The sequence below is a fragment of the Grammomys surdaster genome, unplaced genomic scaffold (assembly GCF_004785775.1).
Source record: "Grammomys surdaster isolate TR1022 unplaced genomic scaffold, NIH_TR_1.0 278, whole genome shotgun sequence".
Classification (NCBI taxonomy): Eukaryota; Metazoa; Chordata; class Mammalia; order Rodentia; family Muridae; genus Grammomys; species Grammomys surdaster.
In genome coordinates, this window is record NW_021604719.1 from 15,270,934 (window position 1) to 15,297,911 (window position 26,978).

The following is a 26,978-nucleotide window of genomic DNA, read 5'->3' on the forward strand; positions in this document are numbered from 1 at the left end:
AGGAGCAACTATTAAAACAGTAGAACACAAAACAAGCAACTGGAATCATTTTTCTTACAAAGAATCAACGTGTGGAAGAAAAACTTTAATTGCCATTGCATAAAACTCCTGTATGAAGTAAAAATTGGTTCTGAATCACATTAGCAGAGAATATGTTCTAGAAAGTGGAGGTAACTGGATGTAATAACTCTGGCAGCAATTTAATAGAACAGTCGCAGACAGTCAGCTGAGGCCGCATCTAATGGGGACGAAAGCCTTGTCTGTGGGGGATTTTGGATGATGCCTGCAGAAATATTATGCTGTGCATAAACCAAATCGAATTGTTTTCACAAGTGTCGTAAAGATTCATACAGTCAAAGTTCTTTTCTACATGCACTTCAGTTCCACAGCAAGAGTGGCATAGAACACCTAAACACAGAAGAGAGCGTTCATCTAAGATATCTAACTCCTTGATATAATAATGCATACACTTCAAAATGATTACACTATCATTACACCTAGGGCTTTCTGCAACTACAAGGTGGTGGTCATGGTCAGCATGGCCCCCAGGATCAACATCTAGAAAGCAGCCACCACCTCCTGTGTGTCTTCTCTTTTTGCGTTTTTTCTTCTTCATTTTTCCTAATCAACTCTGCTGTTGTTGTTTCTTAGCAAAACTGGTAAAAACAAAATTGTGATCGTTGAACATAGCCCTCTGGCAATCAAGACATTTAAAGCCGTCAATTTTCTGGGGTGAAGAAAGCACTGTGCGACATTTAGAACTCTGATTAACAAACAAGGTGGTCACAAATTTTCCTGGCTTGAAGACTTCCACAACTTTCCTGATCAGGTCGTCATAGGAGGTCTGACTTAGGTTTGTTTCAAAGCTAACATAAGGAAATTCTGGTTCTGGAGTGATGTGAATAGTCCAATATGTTTCCTCTAATTTCATTCCGTTCATTGAGTAGCCACAAGGATTGAACAGTGTGGCATCAATGACAGAACCTGGTATCAGGTCACGAATTCCACTCTCACGAGTGACATCCTTTGCAGTATTTCATGTAGAACTGGTCCATAACTGGTGAGTCAAGCTCACTCATCAGAATTTCCAGGGTTTGGTCTGGCTGATTGATTACTCGGCTCTCTGGGAAATCCAAAGTATACAAGTACCAACAGTCAGAATTCATCCGTCCCATACAGTATGCTGCTCCATTTGGGAAAATTTCATTAAGAAACTCGATTTCTTCCTGGAAATTCCGGTGTGGGTACCCTTGGTGAGAAGGCTTCATGAAATTCTTACGAGATAAAAGAAGTTTTGGATTGAGTCAAACCCACTGTAATCCCGAGCAAGCTTCAACAGGGGGACCAGTGCTTTCAGTAAGAGGGTGGTACCACATGTCTTCAAAATGAAACGTCTCTTGGAGACAAGCATGCTACTCTCACTGAGTACATAAGCTTCCTGCTTGTCAGTCTTTGTCACACTTATGATTGAGCACTGCACATCCTTCAAAAGGACATCCCACTCAGATCTTGGGATGGTACGAAGATCCCCAGATCCCTGGCTTGCGTCGGACTGCTGTCTGGAAAACCAGACCTCTAGCAGTTTCTCGGTCCCTTCGAAAAAATGTGCAGCTTCCAACACCGTGAGACTAGCAAACAACCAACAACCACAGAAAATCAACTAAATTAAATCTCTTCTCCCGCCGCTCCTGCTGCCGCTGCGGATTGTTCCAGCTGTGTTACTAAAGTTCAGGTTCCTTTTTTTTTTTTTTTTTTTTTGCTATAATTTTATATTAACTTTAAAAAAAAAAAGGACTAATAAAATTTTCCCGACTATTTTCGTGAGCGAAAGTTGAACGCGAGTCTGTTGGAAATAGAGGCAGATACAGTTCAGTCTCTTGTAGTCCGCTGCTTTCCCGTTAGAGAGAGTTGAGCCAGCGCTAGCTAATGTCGCCGGCCACACTGTGTAAGCGAGAGCCACACTGTTCTTTCATCATTATTATTTTTAAACTTCTTATTGATTCTTTGTGAGTCTCTAGTCCTGCTCATCTCCCTGTGGCCTCGTATCTGCCCTTTGCCCTTGCAACCTCTACCCCACAAAATAAAACACAACAACAACAACAACAACAACAAAGCATAAAACCATCTCATCATGGAAGCTGTAGTATGTCACAGTGTGTCCCACAGTATGTACCACTGTCTACACATCACTTGCGAATGTCCATTGCAACAAGTCATTGGTCTGGTTCCAGGTCTCTGGCTTCTGTGACACTATCGATATTAGATCCTTACCATGACTCCCGTCAATTATCCTGTTGTCCTTTGTCATGGAGATCCTACAGCTTTGGAACAACACGACTGGTCCTTTTACAGTCTCAACCATTCTTAGTTGATATAGATTTTTGGGTGAGCTATCTCAGAGCCTTGTAGATGTATCTTGGTGGTAGCAGAGCTGGTCAGCCCATGGGCTTTCCCTTATTCCACCAGGGCAAGCTCTGGCTAAGCCACCCATTGCCACCATTGGCAGGAGGCACAGTCAGGTCTCCTGCTCTCATTGCTGGTTCACCCATACCTATGCCTCCAGAGCCATCTCTACTGTGCTGCCCCTGGAGCCCACTCTCCCAAATACTGCAGCATGTGAGGGGCTGGGCCAGCTCTCCTGCTCTCACACCCTTGGTGGCAGCTTACCAGTCAATTCCTTTGCCATCATAGCCAGCTCTACTGTGTTGCCTGGGTGAGGCACAGGGCCTTCTCTCCTCACTGTTGGCAGGGCTAAGAAATGGGGGCTAGCTCTCCAGAGTAACACATCCAGTGAGGGGCAGGGACAGTTCTACATAGCCCCTGGACATCCATGTGGTTCCTGGTGACTATCCCCTACCAGGAACATCCCCATATTCTTTAGTGGCAATATGAGCCACTGTCATCGACACCAACCCCTACCACTGAGTAGTCAGACTCAGACATGGCCCTCAGTGGCAGCTTGGGCTGGAACCTCACCACTGCTCCAGGTAGCAGGGCTGGCGGCTCACAACAGGCTATTCCTCCCCACTCAAGTCTCTAGTTCTTCATAATGCTCTAGCTGCTCCACTTCTCTTTTTCTCCTATCTGATCACCATATACTTGTACACAGTGGTAGCTTCAGCTGCAGGCCATGTGGCTGACAGGTTCCTGGGTTACATTCTCCGTCTGTGCTGTGTGGCATGTCAGCATGCAGATGTCTATAGTCTGCTTGTACAGTCCACTGGAGGGCAAGCCTGTAGGGGTCATAGTCGTCTACAGATCTCTTTCTGTCTTCCTACTTCTGTGCTCCCTGGATTTGATTTTTATGTGTCCTAGGCATAAGATAGCTTTGTCCACCAAGCCAGGAATCAAGCTAGGATGAACAAAGGACTGCCATCTGCTCTGTCCCTGACTGATACAAGAATACCACCACCACCAACAAGGTGTCTCTACCCATTGCCGGGGTTGGAGTACCACTCTTTGTACATTGAGAGTGGCCAAGAAAGCCAAAGCATGAGGAGAGATTAAAGGACCTCAGTAGTGTGTCTGGATTTGATTGATTGTTAGTAATAGCCATATCATCACTGGTAACAACAGTAGTAAGGCATCATGGGTAAACTCATCCAGTGAGAGTCTGAAGATCTCCCTGCTCTGACCACAGGGACTCTGACCTTTCCTTCCTAGCAGATCTTTGTAATGGCACCTGCTGGCATTTACTATGGTCAATTATCATGTTAGGGCCACATATTCACCTATTATACCACTGGAGTCCCCACCAGGGCCAACTGGAAAGGCAGATGAGTTTTATTTATTCATCTTTTCTTCATGTGTCATGATAGCTTTGCCATAATTTGACTAGAACCAAAATATACTTCCAGTGTTGGGATTGTAAAGATCGTAGAGGAAACTGCATATTCAGACAACTGTGTTTTTTTTCCACCTCATTACAAGTCTGTAACTAGGTTTACAGGACACCAGATGTCATGGAGGACATTGCCATTCCGTTTCCTGTCTGCTGAGTGCAAATGCATTATTGGTATATGTCAAGCAATAATAGCATGCTGAATACCTGAAATATACCATTGTAGTTGATTTTAATGTTGCCTCGCCTCTAATTGGAACAACCTGAGTAGGGAAGGGTGGCTTGGTTGCCTTAATTGAGGAGAAAAGAGCCATCCTGATTATGCGAGAGGTCTTCTGATAGTAGCCCAGAAAAAAAATCTATGGTAAATGGAAGATTATCTTGTCTTTTGCTTGCTTGGCCTTCCTTCTTTCCACTGAGGTAGTTGGTTTAATTTACCTTGTTGTTGTTGCTGTTGCTGCTGTTGCTACTGCTGCTGCTGCTGTGAACTGAATTTTCTTCACTGATAGCAGAACTGGTATTTCCAAGCTGTTATTACGAACCTGCTGACCAGCTATTCCTGGGCATCTGGTGTCTGATTGAGACTATGGACTCACCCTGCCTTGTGAACTGAGTAACTAGCAGTTGTCATTCCTCTCCTCCCAGTGAGAGACAGTTATTGTGGGACTACCCCAACTTTTTAAGCAGCCAGCCTCAAGAACCAAGTCATGTCCAGAGTCTTTGGTTCTCAGGTATGATCTAGCTGTTGTTACTATTTGAATGCTGACTTAATGCATTGAGTTCATGTGTATTAAGAGTATCCTGACTAATGCATATACTAAGCAGATACTAATACAAATACTAAGTTATAGAGCACTTTTCACATGATGTTTGGTCACTTTCTCAAGCACCCTGGAAGGAGGAATTATACTCCGTACAAATAAATCTGTGGCTTATTAATTTGTATGAAGTTAGCACAGAAGCTGAGCTCTTTGCTATTCTGCTCCTTGTTCAGAGCTTCACTAAAGCTTTCCTTCTAGAAGGCGTGACTAAAGCCTTTTGGCTTGCATGTACAGTTCTACATAACTTCCAAATGTTAAGGCAAAAAAAAAAAAAAAGCCTGGGAAGTTTTGATACTTAATTATAAGATTAGGTCAACTACTCTAATACCACGGATTTTCGAATTCTCATTAGATACTTTTGATGTTGGGCATATTGTGTGCATCAGTGGGTGAAGAGTCCACTTGGCTTAGCTTGTCCCTACACCCCCAACCTGCACCCAATTACCTGGATGCAGTACGAGTAGAGGTCACAGCGCTCCCAAACAGTTCTTTCATCTGAGAGTGAAGATGAAAAATGACCGACCAGCAACTCTCCCGGTATTGTGCGCCAGCTCTTTGGTTTATCTTCTAAAGGTTTGATGTCTGATAATGAATAAATTAGAATAAAATATGAATGCACCCTCTGTAAGGACCTAGCAGGAAACATTAGCTATTGAGCCAGATCTCAATCAGCAAATGAAAGAGGTTCCTTCTGGCACTAAGTCCAAGCCTGGGAAGTCTGCTTATTTAGGAGAGAAGTGAAGATAAAAGAGGAAATGGATGAGTGTGCTACGTGTGCGTGTGTGTGTGTGTGTGTGTGTGTGTGTACACTCGTGCAAGGGAGGCAGTAAATGGAGAGAAAGCTTTAGTTTTTCTGAAGCATCTCAACTTACATAACCCGTGTGAAGTAATGCCCCATCATCTAAATTGTTCTAAAAACACTCACAGATTCATCTTTTCCTTATTTTTGATCAAATTGGCATGCATGCTTTATTAATACCATGCACAGTGTATTGCCATTTAGAGACTAAACATATTTGAAAACACGTAATTTCTATAACTCATCTACATTACTGCATGAGCTTAACTTGAGACAGTCACAAAAATGCAGATTATATGGCAAGAGGCTCTGTGTTGAATTACCTGCCCTGTGCCGTAGATTTGGTGTCAGCACTTTTCTCTGCAGCCACATTTGGACATGAGTCTCTCTTCCCATCTCACCCAATGAATGTGATGTCCTTGAAAAGTTGCTCAATCCCCACTCTAAGGATGGTTTCATTTACTGTTAGAATCTGAGCCAAACGGCTTTGCATGCCTGACAACACAGCCCCTTGAATTACCAACCCTCCACCTCTGCATCTGACTTCCCAAGGGAGTCATCACATTAAGTTAGTAACTCCCACCTCCTCACTCGACACTCAGCTTTAAATGAAAGCTGGCTTCTCCTTACAGCCATCCATCCAGACATAGGTGAAAATAAGAGAGAAAGTTTGCTTCAGGCTTGTGTTAAAATTTTTTTAGAGACTAGGGTGTGTGGGAGGGCATGGAGAGCAAATGTCAACTAAAGATGCTTTCTTAGTTCTTTCCCCACTTTTACTGGTCCCTCACTTCATGAAACCATGAAATTTCAGGCTATAGGAACATGATATAAGTGGTGTGTGTGTGTGTGTGTGTGTGTGTGTGTGTGTTTCTTTCTAATTTCACTAGGTGGCATTTGACTATCTTCAACAAAAGTAAGACATCAGAAGATCCAAGAAATACTTCTGCGTATAATCTCATTCATCACATATTTCTACTATTTCTATGTGTGGAGCCTTTTACAAATACTAGGTTCTATCTACTTTAGTGGTACACAGGTTAACTGGTAAGAGAAAGAAATCTGAACTTCCATTCAGCAACTAGAGAGAATTTTAAGTAGAAAAGTCACTTCTACAAATAACACACTGTGAGCAGCACAGTGTTCTGCCACTGCCTGCATAGAACAGGAAGTGCCTTATGGCTGGCTAGTCCTGCAACCTGAGCCTACCACTGTCTTTTTTCAACCCTTGAGTACACAGCACAGTTTGTCCCTTTTCACTTTATCTGAGCCACCCCTTTCAATGCACATTCAATTATTTTAAGACTATAAAAGATATAGAAAAAAATATGGCTTTTGTAACAGTAAGCTTATTGCTGTATTACATGCACATTGTAATTTAGCATTTGCTTGACAACTTACAATATAAATGTTCTTTGAAAATTAAGAAATGAGGAGAGAAGATAAGACAGCTAATTTCTCAAACAGTGGGGACAAATGACATCAGGAAAATGAAAGATTTTTCTATTCTTTTGTGAGAATTTTTAGACAGTTTAGAACTTAATTAGAATTTCTTAGAGATATAGACTATTAAAGGAAGACATTAAAACATAATAAACTAAAAGCGATGTTTCTTTCACTCTAATATAATTTCAATGCAATTAAATTATATTTTCTCTTAGCCATATTTCAGACTTTCATTATCTTCATGAGTATCAATGTTAATATTTTTATGTATCATTTAGTAGCACTAATTTCTGAAGCTAGGGTTGTCGTGAGTAAGTATAAACTGTGAATCCTCTATTCTCACCATGTAATTAACTGAATTCCAACAGCGAAGGGTGTGTGTGGGTGGGTGACAGACAAACTCTTAGAAAGCAGCAAGTTAGGAAATGTGTCAGAGACAAATAACAAATTGTAGTTCTCTATAGTTTCACTACGGCTCATGTGACTGACTTGAGCAAAATTCAACTACAGGGTACCCAAGACTTGATGATTAAAAGAGCAGAGAATGGAATCTCCAGTCATCTGCATAGACACAATGTATGAATTACTAAGTAAACTTTTAAAGTATTAGGATTTCCTATTGCTTTTTCAAATGTTCTTAGTGTTATTTACCTCCTCTTCCTCCATCTCTCTCCTGAAAGCTCCCATTAGAGACTCACCTATTTTCTACGTTATCCATCAATAGTTCTTGTGTCCTACTCTCCCCCGGCCCATAGCCGCCCCATGGTCTCTTATTAGAGACAACTCAAAGTATCCAGAGATGGGAGCTCAGATACACAGATAAGGGAGAATGTGTGATATTTATCTTTTTTTGGTCTGAGTTACCTCGCTTAGTATATTTTCAAGTTCTGTCCATTTTGCTGACATTTTCATGACTTTATTTATTTTTATTGTTAAATGGCATTGTACTGAGGATATGTACTATATCGTTGCCATCCATTTATCAGTTAAAGTACATGTAGGTTGCTTCTATTTCTTAGCTGTTGTGAAGAGAGCAGCAATGAATACGGCTGAGCAAGTATCTGTGTGGAGGGTGAGAGTCCTTTGGTGGATATGCAAGCCACTTTCTGGTGATATAGTTCCTTCATACTTTGTCTAAAATATATTGTACTTGGCTCTGTGTGGAGTGGGTCTTAGCTGTTTCCTCTCATTGGTTTTATAATTGCGTATTCTGTGTTCTTGATTTTGAGAGACAGATTCCCTGACAGACCGATAGGGAGAGGGGCCAAGGCTAGGCAAAAAATTATCACAAGGAAAACCTGCTATTAGGAAGAAAAACACATCTTCAGAAGAAACAAATAGTATTTCAGGTGGAATATCAGAGGTTTGAGACGATAAAAAGAAAACAAAGACAGTAAGCCTAAAGTTGAATGGTAGAAGTGAGAATATTATGATGGTTAATGTTTTATATATTGTTTATATGCATTTGATGTGTTATATGTAGGAGAAATCTTAAATTTACAGTAACAAACATGACTGTTCCACATGTCACGTTTGAACTGTTTATGTCCCTAATTCCAAAAGTTCCTTGTAGACATGATTTGCAACCAGACATGCTCTTTTGTTCTAAGGATTTTGCCTTGCTTCTAGCTGCCTGTAGTCCTGGAATGGAAGGATTGTTCCCATTGGTTTTGGGGTTGGGGGTTGTTGCTATCATCTACAATGTTTGGAAGGATCTTTGTAGACTCACTCTGACCCTGGCATGGGTTCCTTGGCATCTGAACAGAAGTGAGAGAAGCCTTCTCGATTTTCTTCTGTTTTCTGAGGTGGATGAATTAATTTCACCTGTCTGGTCACCTGTAGGAGGACTTTCGTCACTGCTCAGCTTCCGAGGGCTCCTCTCTTGAGAAACAGAGAACTTTTTAAGGAGAAATAAACAGAAGTCTAAGATGTTTATCAGTGGGGATAAATCTTTTCCCACGGTCTGGACTAGAGAAACTTAAGTATCTTGGGCTGCAGAGATGGCTCTACAGGGAAGGGAACATGCTGCTCTCGCAGAGGACCTGAGTTTGATTCCCAGCACCTACTTAGAGAGAGCTCACAGCTCTGGATAGCCATGTCTGTGTGTAGGAATTTACAGTTTAAGGGGGGTTATCCCCCCCATGAATTGATAATGCTTTCTCAAGAGCCACAGACTAATAGAAACCTCAGTTCCAGGGTAAGAAACTTCCCTTTGAGTTGATGGCTAGAATTGCCCAAGACACACACACACACACACACACACACACACACACACACACACAATGATATAAAGTATTACCATTGCCATTAATGGCCTTCCTGAAGGTTTAAGATATTTTACTGAGGGCACCACACACTGGATACAAGATTTTGAAGAATCAAGCTGGACCTGACTTGAAAGTCTCCTCCCTGAGGTTTAGCTCTCAGCATCAAAAAAGGTCCTATGCAAGCTGCCAGGGGAGACAAAGCATCAATAGTCACACATGGTTATGAAGCCTAAGAGATGCAACAGTGATGGCCCTGGCCAGAAATCACCAGTAGCACAATGTAGCGTTATTATCTTGAGGGTAACCAATACCTGATTAATTGGATGCAAGTCCTGCTGAATGGGAGGGCGTTCATGCCTGATACCGTAAACCTAGCTAGCTACCTGGCCAAAGAATGTATTTAATGAGTATTTAAAATGGACTAGCATAAACTTTGGCCATGTTTCTAGATCAGGAATGTCCTAAATTATGAAATATGTTTAAAAAGTAAATTTATAATTTTCTCAATATGAAAGCCTTTTTTAAAAATCACATAGTTGCACAACATACAGCCCACGAAACATATGTAGGCTGAATTATAGCCTAAAAATCTGTTTCCAGTCTGTGTCCAGATTGAAGCCTCAACTTAAAAGTGCTGGCTTTTCCAAACTTATCCCCTAAGTGACAGCTGTGCATTCACTACAATTTCATTAAACTGATTAGTTATAGCCCAGAGTTGACTTCCAACTATGAGACCACATTGAAGGGCCTGGCCCTTCAGGACATAGGTGATCCACTGTGATAGGGGGCCTTGCAATGCCTCTCCAGCCTTCTCCCTCTGCCGTGCAACCCCTTGCCAAGACCCTGGGCAGGCACACTAGTTCCTGCTTTCTGTAGACTTTGAGAACAAAGTAATGTTTATCTATTTTCAAATTCTACTTCATGTATCTAAGAGACTTATGTTCTTTTCTCCCCAAAAAACTTCTTCCCTGAATTAAAAAAAAACCAAACTTCTCTCTCTCAATAATTATCTGCCTCATTTTCAACAATGCCCAAACAGAAAAAATAAACTTAACAACTCTATATGTATCTCTTTTCTTTTTAAAGAACTTTTTAAATGTGTATAAGCTCACTGTAGCTCACAAACATCTATGGTATTTCAAACCAAGTGTCACACGCTTGTTATTTTTGACTTACTGAGGAAGCAAACAAATACCCATTTTGTCAGAATATTCACAAAAAACTACAGCAGGACAGCATTTGAAAAATGTAGAGTAGAGGATGTCCTAGCTGCAGTGTGGCGTGTTAGACAGTATTGTAGTTCCTGTCCTTGGCTTTGCCGCACACTCCCCACCCCCCAACTGCATACTCATATTTAGGAGACTTAGAAATGTCATTCAAAACAAGCAAAGAGCGCAAACAGTAAAACCAGCCCCCTGACTTCTGAGGCAGAGAGAATCTTGTGAACTACAATTCCAAATCACCAGTCTGTTCCCTGTACCACAGAACCCATGCATAACTATTGAAATAATGACGGGCCTGAGGGGAGAAGAAAATAACTTGATGGTTGACCTTACCACCATAGAGTAAGATGTAATAAATACTGGAAGAAAAGCCTGGGGTTTTAAGAGAATTAAACAGAAAGTAATGCTATCTCTGCCTAGAGAACTCTGTAAAAACTGGTGAGGATAAAGGTTGCCAAAGGCCAATGGCAGATGAAGTGAGCTATCCAACAAACTGGCCTCTGTTCTGGACAGAAGCCATAGATGTGTTGGACGATGAAAGCCTGGCGGCATGGCTGGGAACAGCAGGGGTTGGAGTGTTGAAACACACTGGATGCTTAGCTGTCAAAGGACATGATCAAAGATGAGCTACCGAAGCAAATGGCAGGGACTCAGTGGCTTTTTATGCCATCCAAATGGCCACAGAGGGATGGCATGGGTAAATTTTTCTAGTTTCTGAATGGTGTAAATACTCTAAATCTGGCAACGAGAATGCCTGGTGATAGTAAAGTATACAGTATGATTTAAGCAATATACCTCAAATACTTAAACAGGTATATTTTCTTCAAGGGGAATTATCTTTATAATATAAAAATTCATGGCCGGGCGGTGGTGGCGCACGCCTTTAATCCCAACACTTGGGAGGCAGAGGCAGGTGGATTTCTGAATTCAAGGCCAGCCTGGTCTACAGAGTGAGTTCCAGGACAGCCAGGGCTATACAGAGAAATCCTGTCTCGAAAAAACAAAACAAAAAAAAAGATAAAAAAAATTCATAAAGGTTTATACTTTTCAGGATGTTTAGTTTGATTAATGCTAAATCAAATTTTCTAGGTATACAATTTCTAATTTTGCTAACTACTACAAGATCTTACTCTTTAACAATAGAAGAAATTAAAGTTAGTATTTTTATATTTCCTTACCATAAAAAAGTCAATCTTCTCCTAATTACTAGAAAATCTTTTCAATTATTTCAGGCGACCCCAAATCTATGATCGTCTAATTTTACTTAAAAGCAAACCTGGTATCTAATGTCAGTGCAAGGAGATTTACTAAAGTTTGTCTTTGGGGAACCTCTGAAATCTCCACTTTCACGGATGTTGCCATACTGTCACATCTGAAGGGAGTCAGCCCTTCATTTACAATCAGGAGCCTCTCATCTCAGTGTGAGCTTGAGCAGAAACAGGACACACCAGGATGCCTCAGTCACCGAATACAGCTCAAGTGACAACTTCAAAGATGTCACTGGGGCCTTGAAGCAGGTGGTCAGCTGAAGGACGAATACTGGAATTATGTCCTCAATATTTCCCTTTATTTATGATTTTGGGACAGACTAACCCAGCGATTTCTCAGTTATGCCATCTATCTCTAGGTATCATTGCCAACAGGGAAATTACAAAGATGCTGAAGAAATGCTGGCATCGTATTTCACCATGTGAGTTGTTCATAGGACCTTGCTGACATTTTGAAACTTGGAATTTCAAGACTTGTCATGTTGTCTTTGAGTTTTTTTTAAATCAAGTTACATATATCAATTGTCATTGCAATGTCTTTAATCAAGTTACATACATCAGTCATCATTGCAAAAGTCTTAGAGAAAGATATCCGGCCATCAGTTTTAGCAAGACTCACTAAAAACCCCTGAACTGAAATGAATGGGAAAAGTGTTTTCCCAAGGACTCTCTTCTTTGCTCACCTTGCTCTTCTGTGCCATTCCTCTTGATGAATATGAATCTCATACTGTTTAGTATGCATCTAAATTAGCAGATCAATATATTGTCCACAACACACATACTGTTCTGTTATTCTTCTAAAACATGAACATGTATCAAAACCATTGTAGGTATGTTTTGCTAATTTAGGGAGAATCTAATCCAAGGCCAGTGACATTGTCTATTGCATAGCCACAAAAATACAATGAACAGAACAAAATATTCTATTAACAAAAGCTATTTATAAATCAAGGCAACCATCCTACTGAAACAAGGGCAGAGGAAATCTACACTCAGAAAAGGGATATATTTTGCTACTTGTCTAAAGTCCTTCAACACATTTTTTTGCTGCTGAGACACATAACATATATAACTTTAATATGCTTTAAGCTCATCCATAAAAATTTAGTGAACGTCCAGGCTGCTCTTAAACATACTCAACAATGTTCTATTTCCAGGTTTGTAAAAATTCCACTCAGTTACTTGTAATAAACTTAATTTGTCATATGTTTTCAAATGATAGTAGTTAACTAGGATTAGTGTTTCTCTTTGAAACAGATATTCCTAGAGGCCCAGTCATACACAGGCTCTAGGAATCCAGTAACCCAAACATTCTTATACTGCTAAGTCTGTAAATTAGGTACAGTGAGTATTATTTACTATCCTAAAGACAATGGGATCAAGATTGATTTTATGCTGCCACCTAACTGTGGTTTCATCCTGTTGATGCTACAAGATATTTGCACATAGTCTCCTTATAATCAAACTAAAATCACTAGGGTCCCCATCATGCAAGCCAGACTCCAATGTCCACTTTTTTCCTTGGCTTATTTCCCTTGGGGAAAATGCTTAGATTTAACTTTCATATCAGTAAGGATATATTATATAGTAGACATTGAGCTACACATGTTCACATGTTATATCAATTAATTTCTAAATGCTAAGAGAAGTACAAAATCATTCTTGGTTTTATACAAAAAGAATTTGCTGAGGTTTGAAGCCACTAAATACTGATATACTGTATAGAAAGTGAATCAATAAATTTACAGAGACTAGGGTCTCAAAAGGAGTTTGGCCCCCCTCTCTGAACAGGTATAGTTACCATGTTTCCTGAAACAAAGTATGCTTACTATACTTAATATTATCTTGATATAATGGGAATTTGTTTTACTTACCTGCAGCCTGTAGCCCTGGAGTTTGTTCAAATTGCTGCATACCATCCTAGATGCTTCTGTGGTTTCTGTAGGGCTCTAAAAAAGGTACATTGTTAACAGTTTGATCTTTATCTCTGCATTTCTGCTGGATCTTATATGCTTCCAGATCACACAGCTACAGCTTGTACGCACTACCTCAACTATGCACATTGGAGCAAGCCTCTATTCTATACACTAAAGATTTTAGAGCAAGCTAGGAGTGCCCACAAATGACTTCAGTTAAAACTTCTGTCATTCTGGAATTTCTCCACGGTAATGCTGTCTAGGTATGTCGAAGCACACCTTGTCTACAGCCCTGCTGTGGAGTCTCTTGGACTTACCCTCTCACTCCCAATTCATATCCTTTCCCCACAAGTTGTTGTTTACTAACATAGAGCAATTAGCTAACAATGCAAAGCTTCAAAAAACAAAGGTCTCCTTTGAGGGGACCTTGCCTCTCTTCCACTAACTTCCTAATTCCATTTTTTGGCTCTCCTTCAGAGCCAAGCTTCACGGGAGCCGATTTCCCACGTCCAGCATCTATTTCTCCAACACACATCCACACTTTAATTCACTCCAAATTGACTTCTGCCTTCAACATGTCTTGTGAAAAAAGAAACCAGCATTGTCAGCAGCCTACCTCAGCTGGTGACACTTTCATCCACATCTAGCTTTTGGTTGGTCTACAACTGAAAGTCTGTGTGCCAGAAACTCTAGATGCTAGATTTATTTCTGTGTTTTGACCTTGTTTTTTTTTGTTTTGTTTTACATATATATGTCTGTATTGTAGATATCATGAAATACTACTTCCTAAGCAGAAGGCTCAGACAGGAACGATTTACTTTATCTTAATGACAATTGTCATGGCACCTATGATCCTGCTTTTGGAAGCATGAGTACATGGATGAGATCAATGTGGGAAGAGATAGTACCCCATATGCTTCTTAATAGATGGAAACTCGGGCCACCTTCAGAAATAGGAAATGAGACTATCAGCTGAGGCAATCCAGGACTGGATCCAGGCACCCACTGCATCCCAAGACAGTTCTTTCAATAACTCAAAGCACTAGTATAGGTTTGTTATATAGTTTTAAACAGGATCAACTCTTTGTCCCCTCAATTCCATTTAAGATAATTTTACTACAAATATAGTCAAAAGTACACATATGATATCTGTGAGAATATTTATTATAATTAGGCACAGTGAGGATGGGCGCACTCCTGAACATTGAGAAGCATGTGCTTATGTCCTCCCATTAAGTGAATAAATGTTATAAATAAAAAATAAAACCTGGAAATAGAAATCACATACAGTAATATATCAATAGCAGTCATGTTTACATTGTGAATTTTCTGTAACATTTCCATGTGCTTCTCTATACTAAAATAATCCAATAATTATGAGCTACACTCACAACTGTAAGTTTTAAAGGTATGTATAAAATAGTTGTATAAATCTTCCGTAAGTGTTTTCTTCACTGAAGGAAGAGGAAGCAGCTGTTCTTGCCATTCACCTGCTGCTGAGAGCCACTTCACTCCAAACTGCTCTCTTGCTTCCCTATAAACTAAATCCTAGACACTGAGAACTGTATTCTCTCAATCTATATAATAGTTTATCATATAAATTCCTAGGAAGTTAAGGCTATATTTGCTTTATATCTCCACTACACACAAACATGTAAGTGACAGTATTTTTATTAGAAATAAACAAAATACCCAATTAGTGGTTATATTATATTAGCGTGTCACCAGCATATTAATATTACCGCACAAATATCACTATAAATATTAAATTAAAACTACCCTAATATTAATTTAGTAAAATTGCTTTTGTTATTGTAAATAATACCATGTTATTAGCATGGTATTTCATTTGCATTGGATCTTAGTAAAAGATCCCTTACATTTTAGCTTTGATAGTTGTGAAGATGATGGACAGCAATAATAACTCAACTGCACATGAGATTTGTGTCAAGCTCAAGACTTCGCTGCTTAAATGAAAAACAGCCACTGATAATGCTGCCAACACTAGTCCAAGAATAACTCCAGTGTTAGTTATAAATTCTGCCAAGGTCCATAAATCAAAACAAAAACAATAACAACAACAAAAAAAGCTTTTACTAGGGAATCAAGCCCAGGTCTGTATAACTCCAAAGTCCCTTGCCACTTCTAGTCTCCAAGCTCTGTATAATTAATATATGTAAATACAATTTTTAAATAAAAGATTTGGAGTCTAAACGACAAAAGACCTCTCTATCTTATGCCTCTGCTTTTTAAAATCAGTCTGGTGTCAGTCTTTTCTCTATTCATTGTTCCATGAAAGCACTTAGGAAGTTATCAGTCATCCATCACACTGGGCAGGGCAGAATCAATGTCTTCTAATAGATGAAAAGCAAGGTTAGCTGAGAAAGTAGCTCCCTAATGTTAAATTTGCACAAGTCTGAACTTTGAAGCAGGCTAGGCGTGTCAGCTGGAAGCCTTTACCTGAAGATCATTTCATCTCATCTTTAATTAAATGATTAGACGTGTTGCCACCTAACACACTCACGGGGAAAGTGAGATGCCTTGGAGTAAAAGCGGGGTATTCATTGGATGGAAGAAGGTATATTTGGAGATTAAATATTAACCCTTTTCATGTTGACACTTTGTCTTTCATAAGCCCTAGGAAAAGAATTTTACTCTTCAAGCTACAGAGTCAGTTGTTCTGAGGTATTGTCGCAGCTCTTATTAGAATCTTCCAACTCATTGTCTGGTACATTTTCAGATGGATGTGGACTGCCAAAATAGGAGTGTTCTTCCCCTAACAACTTAAAGTGATAAAAGTCCATTGCACCGTAGTTACGTTATTACCGCAAATGTTCACACCCTGCTGCACTAGCTCCATCCAGCAGGTAGCACAGCACAACATTTTCTCTGACTCTTAGGATTATGTATTTAAACAAGAATGGTGACATTTTGTGGAAACTACAAACAATGATTGTTAATACGATTATTCAGTGGGTCCAGGAAAAAAGTTTAAGATCATAAGCTCAAGATTTTCACAGCCAACAATATGATATCAATGCTCTATAATTAATACTTTTGCAATTCTTTTGCTATAGATAAAGCACTACAATTCTGGGTCACAGGTAGTCCATGAATCTTCATTTGTTTGAGTTATATAGTACATACACAGAGGGATCTTTTACACAGTAGACTTCATTTTTATGTTGTAATAAAATTAGTTAATTCTAATGAATCATTTTAGAATATTGAAATTAGCTCACATGCATACATTTTTAAGCAGAACGAAAAGCTGAATTAATCAGTGTCTGGAATAATTCACCATAATAATTGAAAAACAACTCAAAGATCTGTAAATTTGTCACTGGAAAATCAAGCTGAATCTAATCTTAAGTTTTCCTCCCTGCTGACTAACTTTCTCGGTGGTGGAAGGTGCTGTGCAAGCATCCTTAGAAGAAAAGCCATCGACAGCCCTACCCAGCTGTGGACCTCATGAGCCACAGAAGTGGCTTGCCTGCCAAGTTACGCTCACTAATGCAATCATGGAATGACTACTATGGAGGTAACCACTCTCCTTATTATTGAGTTGGAGGCCCATTCCAGGGAGGATACTCGCATCCAGTACTGTAAACCTGGTCAGAGCCTGTGGCTGAGTAAATCACAGGTCTGAAGAGGGAATGTGCTGTTGTTTTGCTAAATGGATGTGATGGTGATGTCAAACTCCCTTCTAAATTCTTCTTTTTACACCAACATAGTAGTGCTATTCTCAGGCTCCACCTGAGAAACTGTTTTGTTGTAGGTGGTAGTTAATACAAAGACTCATAATTGACCTAATATGAGAAATCAGAAATATATCAGAAAATATAATCAGAAAATATATGGCTATGGGTTGCTTGAGCCTCAAAGAAACATCGATGTCACTCCCTTAGGGATGTAATATGGCATATGGCATAATAGGTCTGTCTGTCTGTCTGCATATATGTATGCATGCATGCATGTATGCACATATTTCATATATATATATATATATATATATATATATATCTTAATAGGTTGTCTTGCAATGTTCTTTTTGTTTCTGATGTTTCTCTGCATACTAAGGTATGACTCCAGGACACTCAAAAAACAGACAAAGAACCCATTGTTAATATGACCAAGTCCAGTTCCCTCACTTCCTGTTATTTGACACCTCAAAGCTACACGTGATCTAAAGATGTCTTGGTTCTAAAACAAAGAAATAGAAAGAAACTTTTAGAAGCTCTTCCTGAGACTGGTGCCTGGAAAGCAGCAGGTTAATACAGCTGTTGATCTGTCTTGTGTCTATTGTTCCAACAGCTCTTTCCCCAATCCTAACCTAGATCCTGGAGTCAGAGACAAGGTTGTCTTATCATCCTGGAGCTGAGACAAGATTGTCTTACCAGTCATTGTCATGTCATTATCCTCCACCTCTGAGACCAACATTTGTATGAGATACTTTTGCTCTGTGTAAACGGCAGTGTAGAAAAATCATATTGATCTCAGAACCGATTGGAATAAAATAAGTAGCAAAACAGAAGATACAGGAGAAATAGTCTAGAGGAATGGGAAACACCAATGTCTCTCTTCTCTAATCATGGAATGTCTTCCAGGCCCCCATCCTTTGAATCTAGGCTGATCAACCACATGGCAGATGAATCTTATAGGACCTTTGAGCAAAATTCACCTGCTACCTGCCTCAAATTCTGACCAGAAAAACAAGACTCTAGAGGAAGAGCAGCACCAGGTGACACCAGCCATTTCAGTCTTCTCAAATGACATCATAGACATTTCAGTGAGGCTCTTTTCAACTTCTCAGAAGATGCCACATCCAGCTAAACAGCTTCATGGCAAAACCTAACCACCCTCAGAAACAGGAGGAATTGTGGGAGCCAACAGATTACTAATTTCTGAGATAACTTCTACATGGCAGTAGGTAACTGACAGGGATTCCTTCTCCTGGTGACACAGCACAAAATCTCATTTCATCCCCTCCCCTCCAGTAAATCTGCTTTTGTTACATCTTTGTTCTACTCGATACCTTCCGAGAGTATCTTTCAAACCTACTTCCAAGACTCCATTCTCCTCACTCCCTTTTAATGTTACTGCTTTTACATTCCCGGTATTAATTAGGTTCTTATCTCATGAGGGAGTAGGAATGGCCTAAGGATTTGCTTTCCTTTTTATGGTGTGGTTATCTTGGCTGTAAGCATTCGCACTTCATGCTTCTTTTGACCACCTATTTATAACTTTCCAAAATCTCTAATTCAGTTCACTCCCAGGATGTCATTTACAATCTCATCTTCAACTACGTGCTAAAAGAATTAAATGTCTAAGTGTTTCAAACTTGACATAAAACTAAATCTTGACTTTTTGCTAGCCAATTGTGTTATTTCTGCATTTTCTTGAGTTACCTCTTTCCCTTCCCCATAGCGCATTCATTCTAAGATTAGGCTTCATTAATGGTTACTTTGCCCCTATTTCTTTGTAATTTTTATAAATTTCACCCCCATACACGTTTCAAGCCAGAAGAAAATCCTTTTCTTTTTTTCTTAGTTCATCCAAAGATTTCAATATTTATTTCCTGTATTAGTTTAATTTTCTGTTGTTGTGATAAACATCATAACTAAAGGTAATTTGGAAACAAATGGGTTTAAGTCACATTAAAATTCTTCAGTTACTCTATAACTGAAGGATGTCAGGGCAGGGACCAAAGAACAGGCCATCTGAAGAATACTGCTTATGGGCTTGCTCCTCATGGCTTACTTAGATCTCTCTCTCTCTCTCTCTCTCTCTCTCTCTCTCTCTCTCTCTCTCTCCCTCTCTCTCCCTCTCTCTCCCTCCTTCCCTCCCTCCCTCCCTCTCTCTTTTTCTCTCTTTCTTTCATTTTTGTTTTTGTTTGTTTAAATATTTTCCATTAATTTATTTTTAACTTTATATCCCTATTTCAGTTTCTCCTTTCCTCTCAGTCTTCATCTCACAGGCCCCTCCCTCACCCTCCTCCTCTTCACCTCTGAGAAGGGGGAGGTCCCTCAAGTCACTGCAGGACTAGGTACATCCTCACCCACTGAGGCCAGACAACACAGCCCAATTAGGGGAACAGGATCCACAGACAGGCAGCATTTAGGGTAAGCTCCCACCTCTCATACCAGTTGTGGGGGGAAACACCAAGCTGCAGTTCTGCTACACATGAGTGGAGTGGGGTTGTGGGGGGGACTATGTCTAGCGCTTGTCTACTCTTTGGTATAAGAAAACACCAGGTGGTTTCTTATATACAACTCAAGAACAGCTTCCTAAGGGTGGCTAAGCCCTACCAGATCAGTCATCAATCAAGAATATGCCACACAGACAAACACACAGAGCAGTCTGACAGAGGCAATTCTTCAGCTGAAGTTTCCTCTTCCAAGGTGACTTTCATCTGTCTCAAGTAAACAAAAGCTACCCAACACATTACCTGAATGTAAGAGTTGAATGTACTGAAGTAATCAGGTGTTTGTGAGCTTGGAATATTTCTGTTGCCTCTACTATAACTTCTTTAGTTATAACTTTCTATCATGTGATATTTAATTGGGCTTCTTTTTATCAACCAGCTTGCACAATATATGAAATTCAATCAATCAACTGTCTTCACTCTGCCATATGGCCATGGCACTCAAGCTATTATGCTTAGAACCTTCAGGGGCTGGAGGAACCTAGGTTTCTGTGATCTCTGAGCTGTCGGCCATTGTCTTCATGTGGAATGGTTTTGCTTATCTTTTATTTTATGAATCAAACCTCCACAAACCAGTCCTCTATTTAGGTGGATGTCTTCCTCCTGGGTGCTCATCCTGACTGCTTCCTCCCACCCTCCTTATCACTATTGCATTGTCACTGTCTTTGCATGCTTACACCTCGACTTTCAAGAGTTTGCAGCAAAAACTAGCTCATGACAGCTACTCAGTATTTTGAATGTAGGAATAAGTATATGAAAAAATGACTGTTAAGGGTTACAGGACTGGAAATTGAACACTTCCACCATTCTATCCCTGGCTCTTCACCATAGCAGAAAAACTGACTTTCATTGACGTCATCTAACAGGGAAAAAACAACAGAGTCCCTTTCATGGTGGTTAAGGAGATATCATTTGAGAACAGCAGAGGGATCTGTCATCACTCTCCGTAGTTAAGGGTCAGCAAGTTTCTGTAAGATCAAAAGCACTTCAAAGGTTGTCTCTTTCAGAATCATTGGCAAGATATTTCATTACAAGTTCTCTAGAAGTTTTAGCACAACAGAAGAATCCAGCAATTGCAAAATCCCTAAAATCCGTAGTGATCTGAGCATCATAAAGCAAGAAGAAATCCTGTACTTCTGCTTAGCATTTCCTTAACACATTCAGTTCTTACAGGTCAGCTAGTAATATCGCCACTATATGTGTAAAAACAAAAGAAATGAAGAAAAAGCAAATGCAGAGTACTTGTGAACTTTTAAATGTTTGGTTTGAAAATCATGCCAATAAAGAAATAAGTTCTCGATGGGTGTGGTAACACACGCCTTTAATCTCAAGACTCAGGAGGCAAAGGCAGGCAGATCTCTGAGTTGGAGCCCAGCCAGGTTTGCAAATTAAGTTCCAGGACAGCCAGGTCTATATAGACAAACCCTTATCTCAAAATCCAAAAAAAAAAAAAGAAAGAAAGAAAATAGTTCTCTCCATTTTCTTCTCTCAATGAGCCACATAGCTTATCCTTGAGCTTGTCCTGTGTGCTATCGATCTTATTACACCCCTCACAGAGACTGTCTGTGACAAAACACAAAAGCCAGTGAGGCTGCTCACAGGGATATAAAAGAAGCCAGTCTCAAATCCTTACAGCTTCAGTGCATCCAAACATATTCTTGTAGCAGTGAATTAATCTGCTTTGGCTCCCAGTGGATCTCATGTGCGCTGCACCCACCCAAGCTCTGGATTCATGAGTGAAAGACATATACATGTCAGCTAATAGCTTGACTAGTTCAATGGCGGCTAGCACACACTCCCCTCCCATATTCCTGGCTTAACACCTTATAAATCTATATTTTGTCTTTGCTGCCTTGTTACCTTCTGGGCAACTTTCCTCTCCCATAGGAGCTTTTCAATTTCTACCTACTCTCCTGCTTGATTTCTCCTGCAGCTCTTAAATCTGATCCTCTGCCTCCAAGTCATGGTGATTCTCTTGTTCCTATTCCTTGGTCCCTTGCCCACACAATCTAAAAGTCCTGCCTCTGTCTTCCTGCCCAGCCACTGGCTGTACAGCAATTCCTTTTTTTAAAAATTAAACTATTACAATTTATTTTAAAATATACAACTCAGTATTGACATTTTTTAAGTTATCAAGATAATTTATAATCGTTAAATGCCTCTTAAACATACATGATGTCTTCTGAAGCTAAAAGTGATATGCACTCAGCCAGTTTCTAAAATCTATTTGGAATATTAAACATGATAGAATTAGAAAAAAAATCTTTTATGAAGTCCTCTATGAAAGGAAATTGGAACAAGTTCCTGATTAGACAGAAACCATTCCATCTCCAAGGAAGAATACGAAGTGTAAACTTGTTGTCATAGAATGAATTGGGTAGTGTTCTTTCTGTTTCTATTTTGTGGAACAGTTTGAAGATTATTGGTATTAGGTCTTCTTTGAAGGTCTGATAGAATTCTGCACTAGACCATCTGGTCCTGAGCTTCTTTTTTTTGACTGGGAGACTTTTGATGACTGCTTCTACTTCTTTAGGGATTATGGGACTGTTTAGATGGTTTATCTGATCCTGATTTAACATTGGTGTTTGGTATCTGTCTAGAAAATTGTCCATTTCATCCAGATTTCCCAGTTTTGTTGAGTATAGGCTTTTGAAGTAGGATCTGATGATTTTTTGAATTTCCTCAGTTTCTGATGTCATGTCTCCTTTTTCATTTCTGATTCTGTTAATTTGGATATTGTCTCTGTGCCCTTTGGTTAGTCTGGCTAAGAATTTATCTGTCTTTGTGATTTTCTAAAAGAATCAGCACCTGGTTTTGTTGATTCTTTGTATAGTTCTTTTTTATTCTACTTGGTCGATTTCAGCCCTGAGTTTGCATATTTCCTGCCGTCTAGTCCTCTTAGGTGTATTTGCTTCTTTTTCCTCTAGAGCTTTCAGGCATGCTGTCAAGTTGCTAGTGTATGCTTTCTCCAGTTTCTTTTTGAAGACATTCAGCGCTGAGTTTTCCTCTTAGCATTGCTTTCATTGCATCCCATAAGTCTGGGTATGTTGTGCCTTCATTTTCATTAAATTCTAAAAAGTCTTTAATTTCTTTATTTCTTCCTTGACCAAGTTATCATTGAATAGAGTGTTATTCAGTTTCTATGTGTATGTGGGATTTCTGTTGTTTTTGTTGCTATTGAAGACCAGCCTTAGTCTGTGGTGATCTGATAGGGTGCATGGGATTATTTCAATCTTCTTGTATCTGTTGAGGCCTGTTTTACGACTGATTACGGTCAATTCCGAAGAAGGTACCATGAGATGCTGAGAAGAAGATATATTCTTTTGTTTTTGGATGAAATGTTCTATAGATATCTGTTAAATCAATTTGGTCCATAACTTCTGTTAGTTTCAATGTGTCTCCGTTTAGTTTATGTTTCCATGATCTATCTGTCCATTGGTGAGAGTGAGGTGTTGAAGTCTCCCACTATTGTTATGTGAAGTGCAATGTGTACTTTGAGCTTTAGTAAAGTTCCTTTTATGAATGTGAGTGCCCTTGCTTTTGGAGAATAGATGTTCAAAATTGAGAGTTCATCTTGGTTTATTCTTTTCTTTGATGAGTATGAAGCGTCCTTACTTATCCTTTTTGATAACTTTTGATTGAAAGTTGATTTTATTCAATATTAGAATGGCTACTCCAGCTTGTTTCTTAGAACCATTTGCTTGGAAAATTGATTTCCAGAACTTTACTCTGATGTAGTGTCTATCTTTGACACTGAGGTGAGTTTCCTGTATGCAGCAAAATGCTGGGTCCTCTTTACATATCCAGTCTGTTATTCTATTCTATGTCTTTTTATTGGGAAATTGAGTCCATTGATGTTAAGAGATATTAAGGAATAGTGATTGTTACTTCGTGTTATTGTTAATGTTATTTTTATGTTTGTATGGTTATCTTCTTTGTAGATTGTTGAAAGATTACTTTCTTGACTTTTCTAAGGTGTAGTTTCCTTCCTTGTGTTGGCATTTTCCATCTATTATCCTTCGTAGGGCTGGATTTGTGGAAAGATATTGTGCAAATTTGATTTTGTCATGGATTACCTTTATTACCAATCAAAGCCAGCTGTGGGCAAGGAACCTCAGCATCTAGAAGTGCAGCTTTTGGGAGCTGAATTAAGACAAAGCATTAGAACTAATCCCCAAACCCAACATATTCTGCTAAATATGACATAGGGTGTTAAAGGACTATAGTGGCCATCAAGGCCCTGCGTGTTCATAATGTCCCCACTAGGTAGGTCAAATACACCTTCATAAAGATTAAGGCAGAGATCTGCAACTACCAACAATAAAAGCATATAATCACAGGCAACCAGTGTAGCAGGATTATTTTTCTTTCTGTGGAGTGAAGAGCTCAGCAGTAAAATACATATATTCATTCAACACCTTCTCTGGTCAATGGTGGTTATTTCTCATTTTGTAACAGCAATGAATTCAATGACTTCTGGCCAATGAATAAAATTACCAACAGGTTCAATATTTTATATGGTACCTTATACTTTAGAGACCTTTTAGTATGATTATTCATATTTGTCAGTAACTCCAGAGATTCACTGAGGTTGGAATGATAGATCCAAATAGCATCCACAATCATAAGGTTTATATTTTTAATCCTATAGCATTAAAAACATGTTTCATGATTTGATTTTTAACTTGAACATGTTCATATGAATGGAGTCAGTTGCAAGTCAGCAATATAAACTTTAGGGACCGAGGGTCACTGTGGGTTTGCAGGCTATCTCAGCATGCACTGAAATATTTCCTGTCAGTGTTCATGTGTGCAGACACAGACATTCAATGAATGGCTGAAAATGGTGTAATTCCTCACTTTTATTCATTTTTTTATGGTATGATATGTCTCATTTGTTCATCAAATACTAACCTCAGAACAGATATTGATATACATTGAATAAAACAGAATGAATCTATGTTTTAGTTGGAAAAGACAAAACATACACACATACGTAAATACATGAATAACTACAATTGTTGTAGACTCTGGGAAACAACATTGCTTATCACGCTTAAAGAGTAGTTACAAGGATTGCTGAAGATCAAATAACTTTAGGCTGCCATTTTCTTCTTTAGTTGTAGTGTGATGAACAATCCTTGAACTTTCTGGGAAAGGAAAGATTCTTTTGCTATTAGGCACTGACACTGCCAGCGATATGGTAAAACTGGAGAATTTGAACACTTGTTAACTTTTGCAGATAACCTCGCTATTGCCAGGAACTCTTGGTTACTTTAAACAATATTCCTTATAGGATTGTTTCTCTTAAAGAAGCATTTTGACAAAGTTAGAGCAGCTGCATGATTTGAACTGCTGGAAATGACAAAATTTTGTTTTTAATTTTATTTTCCAAAGGCTATCCCACAGTCATGAGCTTTGTGATGCAGGAAATGAATTTGCCAGTTTAAAAAGTTTTCTTCAAGTTGTCCTTTTTTAAAAAACAAATTTACCTCATTTGTGTGTGTGTGTGTGTGTGTGTGTGCATTTATGTACACATGTATATATGTACACATGTGGGTGCAAGTACCTGCGGAGGTCAGAAGAAGGTGTCAGAACCTTTGTAGCTAGAGTTACAAATAGTTGTGAGCCACCTGACATAGGTGCTAGGTATGTACCCAGGTCCTTTGCATAAGTAGCAAATACTGTTAACCACTGAGCCATCTCTGCAGCTCCAAATCCGTTAAATACAGTAATTTCTAAGGGAGATGATATTTAAAAGTTGGAATGTTCAGTTGTGATGTTACATTTCCCAGATACACTATGAGTGAAAAATACAATGCACACCTGGTCACACACAGAGACACAAATGCACGCCCGAGTGCGCGCGCACGTGTGCACACACACACACACACACACATGCACCCCAATTCAATAATTGAATGAAATAGTTTCTGTTGGTTTTGTTTGTCTCATGTTTTCAATTCCGAAGTAAAGTTGACTTATTCAAAAATATAGTCACTAAATTACGCATACTTTAATTGTGGACTCAGGAAACAAAAAATACAAGAGGAGAAGAAGTTAGAAGAAGAAAAAGAAATACGAAAAGAAAATAATGACAGTCCATTCGGATGTATTGGGAAGGTTGAAAGACAGTTAGATCTTGATATGAAGCCATCTTTCTATGGCAGACCAGATATACAATATTACCTGAACTAGGATGTGATGCTTCATAGCCCGAAAGCCATTTAAAATACTGAAGTAATTTAGAAATCTAAATTGAAGGGCTTTTAAACATCATCTTTCCTATGTGGAAATAAAAGGGATGGGAGCAAAATACAGAGTTTGACATCTGACCACAGTAATAGACATAAGAGATTCGATATACATTTTTATAATGGTTATTCCCAGTTTAAGTAAATGCAAAGGTATGTTCCAAACTAGGCTCCTTAAACTATGTATACATCTATTCAATTGCATCCTTAACATTTTCTCATATTCCAGAAAGAAACTACCCATCCTGTGGACCTAAGAGTCAGCAGGTATAGTTGGTAGAGTTTTAAAATCCAAAACGGTATATAGAACTGTAGAGGGAGGAGAAGAAAGCAAAGCCATAACGTGTCAGTAGGTGAGACTTGGTTTTTCTTTTGTTTCCTCCTGCTTGAGAAATTTCATAAATTCTACTAAGTGCTTTTTAAAACAATGAATCTTTAAGCAAACCAAACATTTCCTATCTACTGTTCTTGTGAAGCCTGCATTGTGAATATATGTTCTATGAAAATAACAGTAGCACGTTGGCAGATGTGAGAATTGGAACATCTTTGGTTAGATACCCCTGCCAGCAGAAAATACACCCAATAGTTAACAGGTTGAAACCAAAAATTAATGCTGGAAGCATTTGGAGAACCTATGGAAAAAATATGGGAAGGTGAAGTAATTACTGCTTTGCAGAGTCATGCTAGAGTTTTGGAGACATCAGAAGGCTAATCTTTTGTGAAATATAAGGTTGAAGAAGTAACCATGTCTGTCATAAAGTGTACATTCTTTCTATAGAAACAAATAGATTAAACAAAATTGGCAGAGGGAACTCTGAAAAAAATGGCTGACAAGAGCTATTTATTCTTCTATAATTCAATCTCTCTCATTTTGGAGTCTCATAATTTAACAAATCAAAGAGCTATCCAAATAATGCATATTGGTAATATAATTGTGCTGG

General features: G+C 39.1%; 1 non-coding gene and 1 pseudogene across 1 annotated transcript; both read right to left on the reverse strand.

The window, feature by feature from the left end:
• Positions 1 to 492: 492 nt before the first annotated feature.
• On the reverse strand, positions 493 to 25,486 carry LOC114629161 (annotated as a pseudogene).
• Positions 3,303 to 3,446, reverse strand: LOC114629232. Its single transcript, XR_003712614.1, has one exon. It is a non-coding gene; the product is annotated as a small nucleolar RNA SNORA48 (small nucleolar RNA).
• Positions 25,487 to 26,978: the final 1,492 nt, after the last annotated feature.